Consider the following 19,578-nt stretch of genomic DNA (forward strand, 5'->3'; position numbering starts at 1 on the left):
GCGAGTACAATAACGAGTTAACACAAATTCATTTTAATAGCACTAATTTTATTAACATGCGATAAATGCAGTGTGTATTGCAATGCAATATATATATATATATATATATATATATATATATATATATATATATATATATATATATATATATATATATATATATACATACACACACAATGTTAAGAACAGCAATATCTATCCAAAAGAACTGTCATTCCTTTGTGTTTCTAGACCTTCACATGTCTGGGTTATGTTAAGTCCTATTCCCTTATGATTATTACTTTTATGCTAAACATGCTGTTCTGGGAAAGTCATGACATTTACATTCCTTGGATAGTTAATTAGCAGAAGCTGTTATAACGTCTGGTCCTTTTTATATCTATCTATTTTAATGCTTTGGAATTAATCATTTATTATTTTAATGTTTGTAAACTAAACCATCATCAGAATTGTATTTATAATTTTTAGTTTACATTATGTATACATTCTACAACTCCACTTATTTAAAAATAAATTATGACAGCTAAATGCTTTTTAGTGAAATGAAATGTTTACAGTGATGATCATGAAAATTGTAAGCATTCTTTTTTTTTCTCTCTCTTTCTCTCTCTCTTTCTCTCTCTCGGATCTGTTTGGTAAGAAGGTGTTAATTAATTTGTTGTATTAGCAACTCAGAGTGTTGCACCGGCTGCAGTTCAAATCACAGGTTTACATTAATGTGACTTTTATAAAATTTAATAATTTTGAGAGTAACAACTTATACCACAGAATATAAGGCTTATGTTATTTAACAAAGACATATAATTGCTTGATGTGGTGGAGCTTTCTATAAGATATGTTTATTTAATGTTTATTAAAGTCATTTTCAGTGTCAGCGTTTTGTAGCTTCATGATTATATTCTTGACGAATGTAAAAAAAAGTACTCAAATAAAATGTTACCAGAAATGTATTTATACCAAACATTTATTAATATACAAAGCCAGACTGCTTCTGCATACTCAAGTCACTTATTCAGTTCTCTAGAGAACATCTGACTTCAAAGAATGTTTTTTCTTTTGTTTCCATTTTAAGGATAATTTTTTTAATACACTATATAGAACATTATCATCTTCTCAGTGTTAGAACATTGTAAATGAATCTAAACGAGCATACAAAAATCCAGTTTTATGCTTACCTCAATTATGTAAGAGTACTGACACATCATGAAAGCAAAACCAAACAAAACATTTTGTTTTGTGGTCTTTAGAGAAATTTGACTGAACACATAAAGGTTTCCCAACTTTTTCGTGGTCATCTTAACCCACACAAAACGAAATTAAACGCCTTCAGAGTCACATATTGCCAAACATGGCATCCGTTCTGAACAGCTTGCTTATTTTTATTTTGCTTGATTTGGATAAAAGTAAGAGAATGCATTTGATTCCTTTTTTGAATTTAATCTTTAAAAAAAAATTTTAGTATTATTTTTATTAATATTTTACAAAGAACAAGTGCTAGAGTAGGTGTTAATTACCTTTTATAAAAGATTGACTAATTCAGAATTTTGACTGACGTTACAAAAGGAGGTGTAATTGCACATCATTTATTTACTTCATGTTCCTGTTGTCATACTATAAGTTTGGTAGGTTCAGGTCAGCAGCACACAGACTGTTTGACACTCATCCATACCATAAATTATCGTTTAGATTTTTTTCTGTGTTTTTCACTTTCCATCGGCTGCTTTTTTCTTTTTGTTTGTTTTTTAAAGAGCACTTTTTAATGCAGTGAGTGGATGCTATTCCTCATGTAATTGTGAACAAACAAGCTAAACAAATCACACTAAAGTACATATTTTATCTAAAAAAATGTGAGCCAGTTATCTTGTCACTTTCTTCTCTTCAAATCTGCTTGAGTTACACACTACCTCTAGATGGAGTTTCCTTCAACTGGAGACCATTCGTGCAGCTGGGGATGGTTCCACATGAACAGCCTGAAGATACATGGTTACTGAGCAACTCAAGTTCCCCATCCGGGAACTTCGAGCTGTATCGAAACACTTTGGGGACGCCCCTGCGTTGTCCACGCTCTGAACCACGTGTGAAATCTGGCCAATAGGCAAGACGTGATGTCATAGGCAGGCATCATCGCGTAAACCAGGAAGCTACAAGATGGCTGTGCGGTGGTAGCGACATTAGCTTCTGCTCGTTCAGGTAAGCGCTTTGTGTGTGTTATCTGTGAAGTCATGAGCTTACATGCAGGCAGAATTCCGTCAAAACAGCAGATGTGTTGTTTGATTAGCATAGGAGCATGCTTAGTCGGCTCTCGAGGGAATCGGCTATTAGCATTTTAACTGTGTGGCTATGCGCTCCCGGCTGCTGGCCGAGCTCCTGTTCCCCGGGCAGAGCGCTCATTCGGCGTTTTTTTTCTCCCGGTGCGTGTAACGCGGTGCTTCGTATTTCTTCCTCCAAGGTGGGAGAAATTTTGGAGAGCGCTCTCCTCGGATTGCTCTCCTTTGCCGAGGCTAGCGGCGCCGACGGTTGTGTGGCTTGCAGGCCGATCTGGCAGAAGGCGTGGAGTCGGACGAGTCCTCTCCAGCCTCCCCTGCCAGGTCTAGAGCCTGCTCTTCGGGGAAGCATGCCTGGCGGCTGCTTCTTCTCCCGATGCGAGCGGTGCGGCATTACATGTCTCTCTCTCCGAGGAGGATGAGATGATGGATGCTAGCGAGCCCGTGGACTCCTCACAGCCTGTGCTGTACGAGGAGCTCCTCGAGGTTGCTGGATCTAGCTTGGCCGGACGATGTAGGTAAGGGCGATTGCTGGCGGGTTCAGGAGACCGCAGCAGCATTTCAGTGGTACTTCCTCGCCACTCAAGTGTGACTGCTTGACGGCAATATCGCTCCTCCCATTCGGCCTAGCACTCTCACCCCGTACCTTTGCAAAGTGCGTGAAAGCAGCACTGACCCCGCTGCGGCTCCAGGGCATCCGCATTTTGAATTATATTGACGATTGTTTGATATTGGCCTATTCAGAGCACCAGCCAGTTCGGCATCAAGATGTCATTCTCGCCTGCATGAGGGAACTGGGGTTCAGACTGAACGCCAGGAAGAGTGTACTTTCTCCAGTACAGAGAACCACTTTTCTGGGCGTGGTGTGGGACTCGGCCAGGTTGCGGGCACAGTTGTCTCCCGCCCGGATCGAAGTCATCCTCACTGCATTCAGGAGGGTAAGAGAGACCAGCCACTCACTGTGGAGCAGTTCCATAGGCTGCTTTGTCTCATGGCAGCAGCGTCCAGTGTAATCCCACTCGACCTCCTCCACATGTGACCCCTCCAGTGGTGGCTCCGGGGTGGAGGGTTCTCCCCCAGAGGAAATCTGTATCGTACCACCAAGGTCTCGTGGCGTGCCCTTCGAGCCTTGGATGTGTGGAAGGACCCGACGTTTCTGTCCCAAAGCCCCTGTCTTAGGGACTACTTGTCATCACATAATGCTTACGACGGGGAGTGGCCACTCCGCCCAAGGTCTGTGAAGCGGCCCATGTCTCTCGTGGCACATAAATTGCCTGGAGATGATGGCGGTGTTTTTGGGGTAAAAACACTTTCTGCCGGACCTAAGGGGCCACCATGTGTTGGTCCGTACGGACAATACAGCGGTGATCTCGTACATCAATCACCAGGGGGGCCTCCGGTCTCAGCCCTTGTACAAGCTGGCGCAAGAGGTCCTCCTGTGGTCCCAGGACAAACTCCTCTCACTGAGAGCCGTTTACATCCTGGGACAGTTGAATGTTAGAGCAAAAGCCCTGTTGAGACAATGGCTGAGGCCTGGGGAATGGTGACTCCACCCCGAGGTAGTGGAGCAGGTTCTACAGAGCCCAGGTGGATCTGTTTGCGACCTGGGAGACTTCGCATTGTCCTTTCTGGTTCTCTCTCTCTCTAACGGGGCTGGATGCATTGGTAAACGTGGCCGAGACTATGCCTGTACGCCTCTTAACCGTTCATGCTGCTCTCGGGAGTTCTGGAGAAAGTTTGCCGCGAAGAAATCTATCTCCTCCTGGTAGCGCGTTCTTACAGGAACAGTTTGCGCGTTCTTACAGGAACAGTTTGCCACAAGGTTACCCCCTTCAACCCTGAAGGTTTCCGTGTCCGCCATCGCGGCATATATCGGTCGCTGGGTAGGCACCCTCTGGTGACACGTTTCCTCCGCGGTGCCCGGAGGCTGAGGCCCGGGACGCAACCCAGAGTGCCTATCTGGGACTTGGCAGTTGTGTTGGCGGATCTATCCAAGCCCCCCTTCGAGCCCTTGGCTGAAGTGGCCCTTAGGTTCCTTTCGGTCAAGACCGCCTTTCTCTTGGTGATTTCCTCCCTGAAGAGGATCGGGGATCTGCGGGCTCTGTCCGTGGCCCTGTCCCGCCTCGTTGGCCAGAGTGTTTCTATATACGAAACCTGGGTACGTACCTAAGGTGCCTACGGCTCCAACACGACCTGTTGTGTTACAGGCATTCTGCCCTCCTCCGTTTATAGCCCCCGGCCAGGTGATACAGAACTGTGTCCAGTGCGAGCAGGACGAGTCAATGGAGGAAGTCGGAGCAGCTGTTCGTCTGCTGTGGCCCTAATAGGAAAGGTTTTCTAGCCAATAAACATGACGTTAAGCAGGTGGGTAGTCCTTCCTTTCAGCTTGGGAGTCCTCTGGTCTCCCCGCTCCGCTCGGGGTCAGGGCTCACTCCACCCGGAGTGTGGCAGCCTCTTCGGCCTGGTCTGCTGGAGTATCACTCCAGGACATTTGCAACGCTGCGGACTGGTCCACCCCGCTGACCTTTGTTGGGTTTATGGCCTCGACCTAAGAGCCACTCTGGGCTACTCTGTCCTGCGTGTAGGTCCCGAGGCCCTCACACATTTGGCAGGGTCTGGTCAGTGTGGCGTGATTGGACACTCGTTCCCAAAGCGTTTTGATGCAGCTCAAAGGCGTTCCCAAATGGCGAACGTCTCTGGGTTACGTATGTAACCCTAGTTCCCAGAGGGAACGAGACAGTGCATCTCCATGCCACACTCCCTGCATCCCTGCGGCGCTTACCTTCTCTCTTTGCAGAAGCTAATGTTGCTACCACCGCACAGCCATCTTGTTGTCAGAAAGTTCAGGTTTTAGGATCCAAGGCGGATGTGAAGAGAGCAGGGGAGAAAAGCAAGCCGATTCTGGAAGCCGATTCAGAGAGCCGATTCAGGGAGCCAATTCAGAGAGCCGATTTAGGGAGCCAATTCCGGGAGCCAAAGTGCACAGAGACGAGGATATTGAGCCGGGAGTCAGAGCGCTTTGAGCGTGAGCAGGGCAGAGTCGAGCCGGGAACCGGAGCGCAATGAGCGTGAGCAGGGCAGAACCGAGCCAGGAATTGGAGCGCGTTGAGCGTGAGCCGAGCCGGAAGTCGGAGCACGTAGCACGCGAGCAGAGCAGGAAGTCGGAGCGCGTTGAGCGCGAGCAGAGCAGAGCCGGAAGTCGGAGCAAATTGAGCGCAAGCAGAACCCGAGTCGGGAGCCGGAGCGCGTTCAGCGCGAACAGAGCAGAGCCAGGAACTGGAGCGCGTTCAGCGCGAGCAAAGCGGCGCCATTAAGCTGAGGAAAGAGTCAAGAAAACAGGCACGGTCGGGAAGCCGGAGGACAGAATGGTACAAACAGAAACAGGTCAGTAACAGAAAGACAATCAAAACAGAGTTACGCATGAGAGTGATCAGGGCAAGCCTAAAGACAATCTGGCACCGACTGGAGGATTCTGGCGTCCTTATAAGTGTTAGAAAATTAGACGCCATTTCCGTGTGGCAGGTTGGAAAGGGGCGTATTCTCAGTGATCGAGGCGGCAATGCCGGAAGTGCTTAAGCGGGCTGACACTTTTGTAGCTTTTGTAGCCCAGATGAGATGGATTCCCTTTTGAGTCTGGATCCTCTCAAGGTTTCTCCTCATACCATTTTAGGGAGTTTCATGCCCACATTCGCCACCAGCTTTCTCATTAGGGATAAACCTATTGGGAACAAACTTATAGGCACTAAACTTATACACTCCAACTTCATAACCTCTTCATCTCTGTAAAGCTACTTTGGGATAATCATTGTTAAAAGCACTATATAAATAACATTGAATTTCAAAAATTTGTGTGATTGAACTTGTGGTAAAAAAAAAAGTGAAGCCCTTAGAATTGATATTTTAAAAGATTATACATCTTTAACTCACCCTGAATATCAGTCTCCATGCAAACACATACAATAAATTTACATTGTGTGGAGTCCATCCACCTTTTTGTGACATGGAAGAATGCTGAAGAAACTAGAGAAAACCCTTAGATGTAGAGAAAATATCTGAGGATAACTGCAAGGTGTGTCATCCTTCAGAATCTTTGCAATTAACACTAAACCTTCTCAACCTGCAGCCAAATAACTTCTAATTAAATTCTTATAAGTATAAGTTTCTTGGGTTTTAGCACAATGATATAATGATTTTCCAACTTGTAAAACATATCCTGGCAATTCTGGTTGAATCACATTTATTATTATAATTTGAAAAAAATATTTATTTATTTATTTATTTATTTATTTATTTATTTATTTATTTATTTATTTATTTATTTATATATTTATCCTTTTTTTTTTTTTTTTTTTTTTTTTTTAAATACCAGCAATGCAGCTATTGAAAACCATATTACATATATCATTTTTAATAGTTATTAGTCTGTTTAGGAAGTTTTTCAATAAATCTGTGTTAAAGGAGTTCATTAAACGAACTTTAACTTGTTTATTAATTCTCGCAATTCATCCACTTTGTCATGTAATATGAGGAACAAGGAATATGGAAAAGGAATCTGCGCAAATGAACACATTACATAGTGCATAGAGGTAATGTAGGCACTGTCCATAATCCTGACACATTGTTCATGTCTATAGCCATGCATCATGTAGCTAGATTTTAAAGAAGATAAATGCTGGATTTGATAATAAATTATATCCAAATCATATCCTAACTAAACGCTCCAATATAATGTAGCATGTAAACATATTTAATGAGCTCCAGGATTAAATCAAAAGGTTGCACACAATGCTGCTGTAAAATTTACCAAAAAGGCTGCGGTCCTCCCTTTATAACCATCTGGAATTGTTATAGACAACATACATAAAAAAGACTATTGATTTTGTCAAATACTTAGAATTACAATAAACACATTTGTATTTCTGTCCAACGCATGATAAGAATGAAAAGCAAAAAATAAATTAAACTGAAGCTGGGATTTTAATGGAAATATTTTTGATAGATGTGAAGATGACTTTTATATTAAGAAGTATTTACTTTGTCTGGTTGTGGACAAAGCCTGGTGTTTACCTTTCCAAAATTCCCTTATTTCTGACTGTATTTTTCTGAATATCCTGTTACAAAATGCAATAGTATCATAAATAATTTTTTATTAGAGTTGTGGTTTTCTTTGCAAGCTTGAGGCTCGCAATGATTTGGCTGCTATTAAACTTTCAGAAGCTCAATAAAATAAAAAAGAATTATTATCACTACAGATATCAAATACTGCTTTTAATATTCTTTTAATTTGAAGGGACAATCGTAAAATGTTGTGTTTATACCTTTTAAATCTGGCTTCAGATCTGGACTATTTTTTGTCTTCTAGTAAACTATTAAATATTCCTGGCTAAAGAAATACGAATGATTTCTCACAAGCATTTTTACTTAAAAATATGTATGTGTATTACATTTATACAGCATTATGAAATAAAGATATTAAGACTGTGATATGTGCTCAAGGGGCGACTGAAAACTTCTATGGGTACCATGTTGAAGACCACTGCTTTATAAAAGCCAGACTCATGAAGAAAGGCAAAAGTTTTAAGTTCAGCAAACCATCAGCAAGTGTACAGAATTCATTTTTACTATTAAAATGACAGGTCAGCAGAGGCTCAAATTTTCCAGTGAAAATACTAGCCAAATAATGCAGTTAAATTGGGAGAATACAACATTCTGTTAGGAGGCCTGGTGTATTTGACAAACCCACCATGTCAGGAAAAAAAAAAAACATCAGTGCCACAAGCAATGTATGAACCAAAAATAAAACTGACTGAAATAATAAAACAGAGTAGATATGACAGCTAGTGGGTTTGCTGCACGAAATCAAGTTCTACACATTTTCATGTCAATCTTTATTTACGGTTATTTTAGATGTGCTGCATATCTTTGAACATCAATATCAAGAACGTGCGTGTTAGTCCAATTGCGGAGAGTCTCATCTGTGCTTTTTTTCAGCCAAGCCTGAAGAAAAAAAAAGCTTGTGTCTTGTGGAATATCATGGAAAAAAATCAATATGAGCACCTGTGCCTCCTGAATTCAATTTCTAAAGAAGGAGAAACTATAGAATCCAAGCCATTTCAGTTTTCTCTCAAGGCTGAAAGGAGCTAATAAAGTGAAAAAGTGTTCAATACGATGATCAAATAGCTTTTGCCATTTGGTCTACTTTTGTTTCAAACACTCAATGCAAGCAAAAAACTAGTGTCAGGTTGCATTTGGGATACTGAATGTGAATAATAAGAGGTGAATGAAACATATATGTTTATGAGAGCATTAAAATATGGACTTGCATTCTGTTTTTATTGTCTTTTTTATTACCATTTATATCACACTACTGTAGCCCTAGTGTGAAAGTCAGATTAACCTATTTTAAACATTACTTTCCTAAATTTTTGAAGGTGTGTAGAATGCTGATTTACAAGTCAGGGTTAAGGTGCATGGGCTGTGGTATTCTGTGGCCTGCAGTAGTGAAGAAAATAGTCTCTTGACCTTCTTCTTCAGAACATTTTTCATGTAAGAAAATTTTAGCCCAGTCATTAACAAGGATGAATATTCCTCTGCAAAACAAGGTCATTGCACTTAATTGCTTCATAAATAGTTTGTAGGAAAGGTTAATAAACAAAACCATTTACTGCTTGTGATTTGTGAAGGCAATGTATGGATTGCCTTACTGTTGAATATTAATTAAATGTTAGAATTTGATTTAAATAGCTGTTAAAAATGTTGCCGGAGTCACCTGACTGTATTATGTTAAATGACCGGAAACACCTGCCAAGCCCAGGAACATCACTCAGGATGCATGCCAGCATGTACCAGCTATTAGATATGTAACCAATCTGTTTTTTTTTGGACAATATGTCAAGTCAAGTCAAGTCAAGTTTATTTGTATAGCGCTTTTCACAACAGACATTGTCTCAAAGCAGCTTTACAGAAAACAACAGTGAAGGTGAATGGTGTGCGTTTGTCCCTGATGAGCAAGCCAGTGGCAAGGAAAAACTCCCTTAGATGATATGAGGAAGAAACCTTGGCAGGAACCAGACTCAAAGGGGAACCCATCCTCATATGGGTGACATCAAGAGTTTGGTCATAAATCTTTCAACAATACAGAACAATTTGTGATCATCATAGATCCAGCATCAGCTTCTCCATGCCAGGGCCTTTAAACACTCGGCATCTACTTCTCCATGATCATCCATAGGTCCATAATCTTCACGAGGTGGGACGTGACTGGAGCTGGCCAAACCTCAGGATGCCTCGGGATGGGGAGAGAAAGAGAAGCAGTGGAGAGGAATTAGCGTAGCTGCTGTTCATGATATTAACAGCACAAGTTGATAATGTGCATGTAATCATATATTCTGGAGCACAAGGTTGTGATGTGATGTGTGTGATGTGTGTTATGTGTAGGCTTTGCTAAAAAGATATGTTTTTAATCTACACTTAAACTGGGAGAGTGTATCTGAACCCCGAACACTGTCAGGAAGACTATTCCAGAGTTTAGGAGCTAAATGTGAAAATGCTCTACCGCCTTTAGTGGACTTTGCTATTCTAGGAACTACTAGAAGCCCAGAGTTTTAAGATCTCAGGGAGCGTGACGGATTGTAGCGTGTTAAAAGACTGGATAGATGCATGGGAGCCAAACCATTTAGTGCTTTATAAGTGAGTAGCAGTAGTTTGTAGTCTATTCGAAACTTAATAGGAAGCCAATGTAGGGACGATAAGATTGGGGTTATATGATCGTATTTTCTTGACCTAGTAAGAACTCTTGCTGCGGCATTCTGAACTAACTGAAGCTTGTTTATTAATGATGCAGGACATCCACCTAGTAATGCATTACAGTAGTCTATTCTAGAGGTCATAAACGCATGGACGAGCTTCTCTGCATCAGATATAGATAACATATTTCTTAGCTTAGAAATATTTCTAAGGTGAAAGAAGGCTGTTTTTGTAACTTGATTGATGTGATTTTTGAAAGATAAGTTGCTGTCTAAAATAACTCCCAGGTCTTTTACCGTTGAACTAGTAGTTACAGAACAACCGTCTAAATGCAGGCTGAGATGCTGGAGCTTCTGTGTACTATTTTTTGGGCCGATGAGCAAAATCTCCGTTTTATCAGAATTTAATTGCAGAAAGTTATGGGTCATCCAATCTCTTATTTCTTCAACACACTCAGTTATGCGAGCTAATTGAGCTGTATCGCCTGGTTTGGATGAAATATATAGCTGGGTATCATCAGCATAACAATGGAAGCTAATTCCATGCCTTCTAATAATATTTCCTAATGGAAGCATGTATATTGTAAAAAGCAGGGGTCCTAGAACTGACCCTTGTGGCACGCCATAATTTACTAGCATTATCCTGGATAGCTCTCCATTTAAATCTACGAAATGGTAACGATTGGACAGGTAGGATTTAAACCAGCTTAATGCCTGTCCCTGAATACCGATGTAATTCTGTAAGCGATCGAGGAGAAGATCATGATCTATAGTGTCGAACGCAGCACTAAGATCTAGTAAAACTAATAGGGAGATGTAGCCTTGGTCTGAAGCTAACAACAGGTCGTTAGTGATTTTAACTAGAGCAGTTTCTGTGCTAGGATGGGGCCTAAAACCTGACTGAAACTCTTCAAAGATATTGTTCTCCTGCAAGTGGTTACATAACTGGGCAGCGACAATCTTTTCTAAAATCTTAGACATAAATGGGAGATTTGAAATTGGTCTGTAATTCGATAGCGTGCTTGGATCCAGATTAGGTTTTTTAATGAGGGGCTTAATAACTGCTAACTTGAGGGATTTAGGGACATGACCTAACGATAGTGAGGAGTTAATAATATTGAGAAGAGGCTCACCAGCTGTATATAACACTTCCTTCAGTAGTTTAGTGGGAATTGGATCTAACTGACATGTTGTTGATTTAGCTTTCATAATAGCATCATACAGCTCTTCCTGTCCTATACATGTAAAACAGTGTAGTTGTGGGGTTGTAAGTACGATTGTGTCGGGAGATGCTGTCAGAGGTTGAACGGCCACAATTGTTTTTCTAATGTTATCTATTTTTTCAGTGAAGAAATTCATAAAGTCTTCACTACTAAACTGTGATGGAACACATTTTTCAGATCCCTGATTTGTTATTAATTTGGCGACTGTACTAAAAAGGAACCTGGGGTTGTTTTTGTTATTTTCTATGAGTTTGCTCAGGTGTTTAGCTCTAGCAGCTTTTAGCGCCTGTCTGTAGCTAAGCATACTGTCTTTATACGCAATTCTAAATACCTCCAATTTAGTTTTCCTCCATTTTCTCTCCAGATTACGTGTTGTTCTCTTTAGGGCATGCGTATGACTATTATACCAAGGTGCAGGTGCTTGTTCTCGAACCTTTTTTAACCGGATGGGGGCAACAGTGTCTAAAGTGCTATGGAAGGGATTCATGTGCACTTTGTCTATGATAATAAATCTGTGCTTGTGATTATCATTACAAGGTTTCTTGTATCCCCTTTTGTTATGTGACTGTAATATAATCATATAATGGTCTACTAATGGCATAAAAAAAAACTTATGTATCAAACCATATTTTAGATTTGTTTAAAGGTTTTCTGTGTAAATAAAAATGTTATTAACATTTTTTTTATATTTGTATCAGTCTGAAATTTAATTGCAACTTTAAAAAAAAAATTTTTTTACTAAAGCTTCTTTAGCTTCTGATTCCATGCTCATGTCGATACCATTCGATGAACTATAAAATGCAATTGAAAAACTGAACCTGACTAATGAGTGAAACTAATGGGGTTGATCATCAATGTGCCATTTTTAGGAACGATAAAGAAAGTAACTCAAAGTCCATGTTCTTGGAAAATGAGTTGGATAATTAGAGACAAAAGTCCATCAGTTGTTAATAATGAGCTATCCCAAGATGTTCTACTTTAAATGTCTTTAATATGGATTCACAAATTTCACAGTAAAAATGTTGGGATTTACTGCTTTGCCATCCTATCATGCTGACGATTTGAACTATGTGCTTTTAACAACTGGGTCTTGCTTTATAATAAGATTACCTAAATCTTGTTGTGGAATGAAATCATTTTCACTGAGTTGCTCTGTATGCTGTGCTTATTTGTAATCTAAGGCTTTTCATTTGGCTAGTTTTATAATATACATGAGGATTTTATACGAAAACAAAAGTGGAACTAAGAACACAATACCAGTAATTACTTGACAGGAGTGCTCACAGATTCTCTGTCAATAAAATTAGCCAGATAACCAGAACTGGATAGAGAGAGTCAAGTTCTTTTATCCAAATGCCAATGCCTGACTGAAAAGTGTGCTTGTAATCTTCTAGCAGATACCACTTAATGTGCTCGGATCAATACCTGTCAAACCTATGGCATTGCTGAAGCAAAGCAAGCAAGCTCACATTTAACAAGTAAATTTCTTTTGCTTTCCTGATAAGTCTTTTTTTCCGCAACAAAGAATTACTGCATTAGAAGACGGCTCGGTAAAGTGAGAAAGCGCAGGTCATTTGGTCAATATCACATTTGCATATGGGGCAGATTTCTGGAAGACACAGTATGTTTTCTCTCCAGCGAGACACAGCTGTTTGTTTTGTAGAGCTGTCTCCCCTGGCGTCCTTCACTGAAATATGTTCTGATAGCTTCCCCAGTTTCATCTGTGGGGTCTCTTCTTGTGGGACTTCGTTTTGCATGTTCTTGGCACACAAATCTGCTTTTGTGCACTCCAGTCTATAACATCCACTAGCAATGTCAACCTTCTTTTTCTTTTCCATTTTTTTGCTACCTAGTTTAGTGCATAATAAAAACCTTGCCTGCAGGCAAATCAATCCCAAAGTGAAAGATATTCTTATTCCTCACACTGTAAACTCCCTGTGCTCTCTGTTTGCTAAATAGCCTAATGAAATAAACAGACACTGGACTATTCCACTGAGCTTACCATTATATCGCAGCAGTCATTTATCTCTGACACACATTTGGAGGAAAGTAAAAATTAATTTAACTCCTAACTAGGAAGCCTCAAATAAGAGTGTGCTCAAAAACATGTTTATGGATCTTTTCTTTGCTTCACTGTTTCATAGTGATATGGGGAACCTTGAAAAAAAAGCAGACTTCCAACCATTCTTTTTTTTATTCATTAAAGAATAAGAGAAGGAGGTCATAAAGGAGTCATTGCAATGCCCCATAAAGAATGATAATGAGGAAAAGAGTAACATATGTCACAGACGGGCAAATATAGGCCCATTTTTGGGTGGAGGATTTACGAGTGGGAATAAAAGACAGGGAAAAACTATCTCCTATAAACTTCATGGGTGGTTGATTATGGCAGAAAATCACACCATTGGGAAGCATAATTTGGCAGCCTCAATACCTAGTTAATAACATTTGAGCAAACTACTAAATTCTAATGAGGATTTAAGTTGCCTAAGGTACACAAATATGCACACACAAAGGGTTTGTTAATTGACAGTGAAGGATATCACCACAGTGAGTTTATAAGTGGATTCCTGGGAGCTCAAGTCTAAATTATGAGTGTAAAAACAACTGAATATGTATTTTGCTTTTTCTAAGCCCCATCTAATGAAAAAGCTAAAAGTGTCTTTTTTTTCTTAGGCTTGAAAACGATAGCCAGGTCCCCTGTGGAAAACCTAAGAAGTAGAGACTCTACTCTAAAATGAATAAATACTCAAAAGGTCAAAAAGAGCCTTGAGAGCATCTACATCCTTAGTCCATTCTAATTCTCACTTCCACTGCTGGAATTTAATCTTAGAAAATCAAGATTCTCTGCCCTTGACCTGTATAATAACGCATATTGAACAAAAAAAAAAAAATATCAGATTCCACTGCAGATCAGTTCATGAATTATAACATCACAAAGCACTGTTACATCTTCAAAAATAACTGCAAATTAAACTGCAACCAAAAAATCGCTCTGTTTTAACATGAGCGTATCTTCTCATTACTATTCATTCTAACTTCAAATTCATTTACAACAGATATCATTCTTATACAGCACCAAAATGCTCACACTACATATTATTGTCCAAGGCTAAACTTGAAGGTAGTATTCAACATGGCAAAAATCAAACTAATTTTCTAAAATTCTAAACTTTTATGCATTAAATAAATTAGACACAAATACAAAAAAAAAATTGATATATTGAGCGTCAGTTCTAAGTGGGGTAATTTCCCTTTTTGTCAAGATGCTTGGATCTCCCAATTGCCTTTGAAAAAGCAGTTATATTAATTAAATTCTGGAACTGGTATATGATGTGGAACATATGATACATCTAAGAGTTATGGAAGTTAAGCTCATTGTGGAACAGAGACAGAAGTTTATGAGCGATTTTATTCCCATTGAATTATATTATATTATTATATTATATTATATTATATTATATTATATTATATTATATTATATTATATTATATTATATCGGTAAGCACACTTTTCCACTTTTTGTTTTTTTATATTTAAAAATAGTTACAATTTATTTTATAGTTATAGTAACATTATCCTCTATTTGAATATGAGTCAACCAGCTGGCCAGACTCCACAGGCTACAACCCTGAACAAACACATTCACTTATACGTTATAAACTAAAGTTTGTAGATACCGGACCAAACAATTCTATGTGATTTATGAACATCCCATTGCACATGTAGTCCCCATTTGCTTATATAATAACCTCAACTCTTCTGGGAAGTTGTTCCACTAAATCTTGTAGTGTGGTTGTAGAGATTTCTGTTCATTCAGCCACAAGGGATGTCAGGTACTGATGTAGGGTGAGAAGGAAGGCCTGGATTGCAGTGTTCAAATTCATCCCAACAATGTTCAGTACGGTTGAGGCCAGAACTCTACACCAGGCCACTTAAATGCTTAAATGCATTCTGTTTATAGTAACAGCAATATATTATGTTCATAGTACATATATATTTATCTGTATATTATGTTTATAGTACATATATATTCATCTGTATATTATGTCATTTATTTTGTTACAGTACATATCCTTTTGTAAATGTCAGTTTATAGTAATAGCCATCTGTATATTATGTTAATAGTTCATACACATCTGTAAATTACTCCTATATTACCATTTTATTTTATGTATTTAACTCATGTAAACACTGTATATCCTGCAGTTGCTTCTATTGCACTCTGGTTAGACCTAAACTGCATTCCGTTGCCTTGTACTTGTACATGTGTAATGACAATAAAGTTGAATCTAATCTAATCTAATCTTAAATTTATAATTCTATCCCATGCAAAAAACAATTTCATGGTGTTCACTTTGAGTACAGATACAATGTCATCTTTACCTGCTAAAAAAGCTGTAACATTATGTTTTGCAGTGTAAAAATGTATAAATATTTTATTCTAGGGAAACCTTTTATATATATGTATGTATGACACTTGTTTCTTGCTTGTATTAAGTGCAGAAGGTCTTCTGATTGTTAACTCAAGTCAACTGGCTTTAAAACTCGACAAAACTCTAATCATTTATTCACTGCAAAGTGTTACTCACCTGCCGTACCAAGCTCTTTTTTGGCATGCTTATCTATTTTTTCCTATCTTTTTCTTCTTTTTTCCTCCTTCTACCCCATTTTCTGATCCTCTGACTTTTTGACAAAATTAGCGCATGATTTACATTTGTTTGCCTATTTTAAAATTTTTTTGGAATAACAAAATAAAGTGCTTCCTGCCACCTGACAGCCTGAACCTAGGTCAATAGTTAAATTACTCTAGAGCTGTCACTACAAAACACAAAAATGGATCATAACAACATGAATTATGTATATTTATTCTGTGTGTCTATTTCTCTGTTTGAATGAGGAAAAACATAAGTACAAAAGAATGCACTTAAAAACAGCCAATTACCAATACCGCAATTTGTTAATTAAAGTTTTAAAAGGGGTCCTGTTAATGACACAATTCACAAACACATCCAACGTTATGTGATCACAGGACAACATGCTTTCAAGTCAAATTTGTGTGACTGGACCCCATGTGCCACAATTAAGAACGAAAGCATTTCGAATAAATAACACTATCACTGAGCTGTTCTTGTTTGACTTCATGTCCATTTGTGTGAGGCCCTGCTGAGTCCGCTATCAGTTAATATGCTCTTTTTACTAGCATAGCATGACTTATTAAAGATCTCAGTGGGAATGCAGGCCTCATGGAGTCACTCACTCTCCTTCAATGAAAACTTCAGCACAGTTTATGCAAATCAAAGAACATCAACAGAAAAAGGATCACATTTTCCACCCTTAAAAGATAATGTTAGCATTGGAGAATGATTGCTTTATGAAAGAAAGGGAGTCGTGATTGAATTCATTAACATTTGAGGGCATTTTTAGAGGACGTTTGGAAGTGAGAATGTTTTCAGAAATCTTTTTGTGATGTTTGGCTTTTAACTGTAGCAATTTATAACTTCTTGCTATGGTTATTTTTGGGGAACTATTGTTTGGAACAAAAATAAATTCATAATTTGAAATTGGCACGAAGATCGATTGATTATATGCTAATGCACAGGGTCTTAGCTCTAGTTGAAAGTCGGCTACATTCTCTGGTCTTGCTTGGCAGCTTCCTGGCATTAGCATGTCATGGCAAAATCAGAACACTGGAGCAAGCCACAGAGCCAATCTTATTTTAGGCCTTTGTCAGATTGTGATGGCTGGCTGTAATCCACTGGCATTACTTTTCTAGTTTCCTTTCTTCCAGCAGTTCCTGTTGCTGAGATCTGTTGTCAGAACCCCGGTATCTGCCACCTATAGGAACATCAACTGTCAGAAACATGTCATAGAATGCACCAGGTAGCGTCTTGTTGGGAGAGGTTCACTCACTAATCAAAACAACTTAGGAATTATTTCTACTAGCCTTAATAATACATTATAAGGCTATATACAGTACATATCCCTGCAACCGAAGCAACTTTAAAAGGAGGATGTAATCCCTAGGTTAAAATGATCAAGCATCAATTTATTGTTTACTATAATAGTTTTCATACATATATTTCACAAATACGAATAGTGCAGCATTTATTTTGGTGGTTGGTCAAGTACAAAACAACAGTGACAGATTTTTCACTGGCCAACCAATCTGACTCGAAATGGAGAGGCACCAGTGCTATCTCTGACATGCAGTGACATTAGTCCTCTGATTTAGTTGGTCTATCTGCCCTTAGGAACCTTTAAGACAACAAGGAATGAAACAATAAGTAGAACCATACAAACTTTAAGGGAAAAAAAAATCAACATTCAGGCTTCTGTTTAAATGAAACAAAAAAGAACAACATTGTTTCCAAACTTACTTAAGTTTTAAAGTTATCATTATATGCAAAGGATGGTTGCATAGTACAAGCATAGTACAAGACCGTTAGATGTTAAATACAATATATAGTAGCTCAAGTAAAGTGAAAATTCAAGGCTACCAAATCCAATATCATTTCATACAATTGTCTGCCTCCAACATTAAAGAAGAGCCACATATGGCTGAAAAAGTTAGGTGTCTAATACATTCATCCATATATTGTAGTTAAAGAGACTAGACTCGTTGTTAAGTGTGTTGCAGGTCAAAAGGTCTAGGGGTTCAAGCCCCAGCACCGCAATCTGTAGGGCCAGACAATTACACCCCTTTGGCTCTGTATTATAAATTACCCTGAACTCTGGCCCTAGTTACTCAACAAGCTGGTATATGTGACAAAAATGTCATTGCTCTGTAACATGTATGTGACAAATGAAGGCTTTTCTATTCTTATTCAAGTTACACAGGTTATCTTTTATAAGGGCCCAGAAATCAATGCAGCTTTGTGAAACAAAAAGGCTGATCAGGTAGATGGACACAAACATTCTCGCCCTTGCTTCCACAGCACAATGATTGAATTATACTCTCCCATAAAGCCATACTCATTAGAGCTAATTAGCCTGTTCTGTCATCTGAACACTGCAATTTTTTTTTTCTCTCACCCTACTAATATTTCAGCTATTATAACAGCTCCACTGTTCCTGTTCCCAAATCTTATACCCTTGATTTCACTCCAAGGTGCACACACACACACACACACACACACACACACACACACACACACACACACACACACTCTCACACACATTCACTCACACACATTTACTCACAAGCTCACTCACTGATTCTCCCAAAATACAATTTCTCAACTCCTATCTCAGCACATATTGATCAGGTCTGACTGGTCGATTCTCACCATGGATCATAGTAGCAAGATCTGTTTAGGTAAGACCGGCTCTCAGCATGTTCACTGACAAACATTGATCATTGTTATAGAGGAAAATAATGACTTTTCTTGGACATGGCCCTCAAGGTCCTGCTCTGTTCGTGTTGGTTGATTAGGCACTTGAATATTATCAGCCTGCTGCCATTGTTGCTTGCAAGAAGTTCAGATCACACTAATGTGTGGTAGGGAAAACTTTTCTAGTCTTAGCAATTTAAGCATTCATTTAGGCATACACTTCAAATATAAGGAAATGTATAAAAATATAATAGGTTTTATAAACCCAGTTAAAAAATATTTTAGATATAAAAAGAAAAATTAAAATGCAATTTCATTTAACACCATGCCAACTGTGCAGACAAATGCACTGTTCAGAATACTAATGACACAGCATAATAAGACAAGATAATATTATAATTATAATATAATATTTTAATCTGTTCACAAATACTGGTGCACATAATAATAATGTATGGGGTTTTGGTTTCTAGGCGGATCACCGCAACAATGTTTATATCCTGAATATAATTGTGTATTTGAAAAAGTCAAATATGTATATTTTTTCAAAACTGACAATATAGTGTAAAGAATATCGTTCTTCAACATAAACAATTTGGTATGGATACCGATTGTGCTATTGTCAGAATGATGCAAGCTTTATGAAAGTTTATTAATCAAACTTTAATATTCAAGAAAAAAACTGATTTCCCTCAAAAATAATCAAATAACCTAAACTTCATTGTGAGTTCTGTCCACTCTTTTCAAAATAATATATATATTTTTTAAACTTTTCTGGTTCGATAGCTGCCTCAGCTTAAAAAGATGGATACACACGTCAAGGTTTCTGCTCATTCGCTTGCTTTCTTTCTTTTTTTACGCGCACGCGCACACACACACACACACACACACACACACACACACACACACACACACACACACACACACACACACACACACACACACACACACACACCAGCTCTGTGTTGCACCACATAAAGATAGTGATACAAATATCATAAAAGTGCTACTC

Source organism: Silurus aristotelis, assembly GCF_946808225.1.
Source record: "Silurus aristotelis genome assembly, chromosome: 17".
Taxonomy (NCBI): domain Eukaryota; kingdom Metazoa; phylum Chordata; class Actinopteri; order Siluriformes; family Siluridae; genus Silurus; species Silurus aristotelis.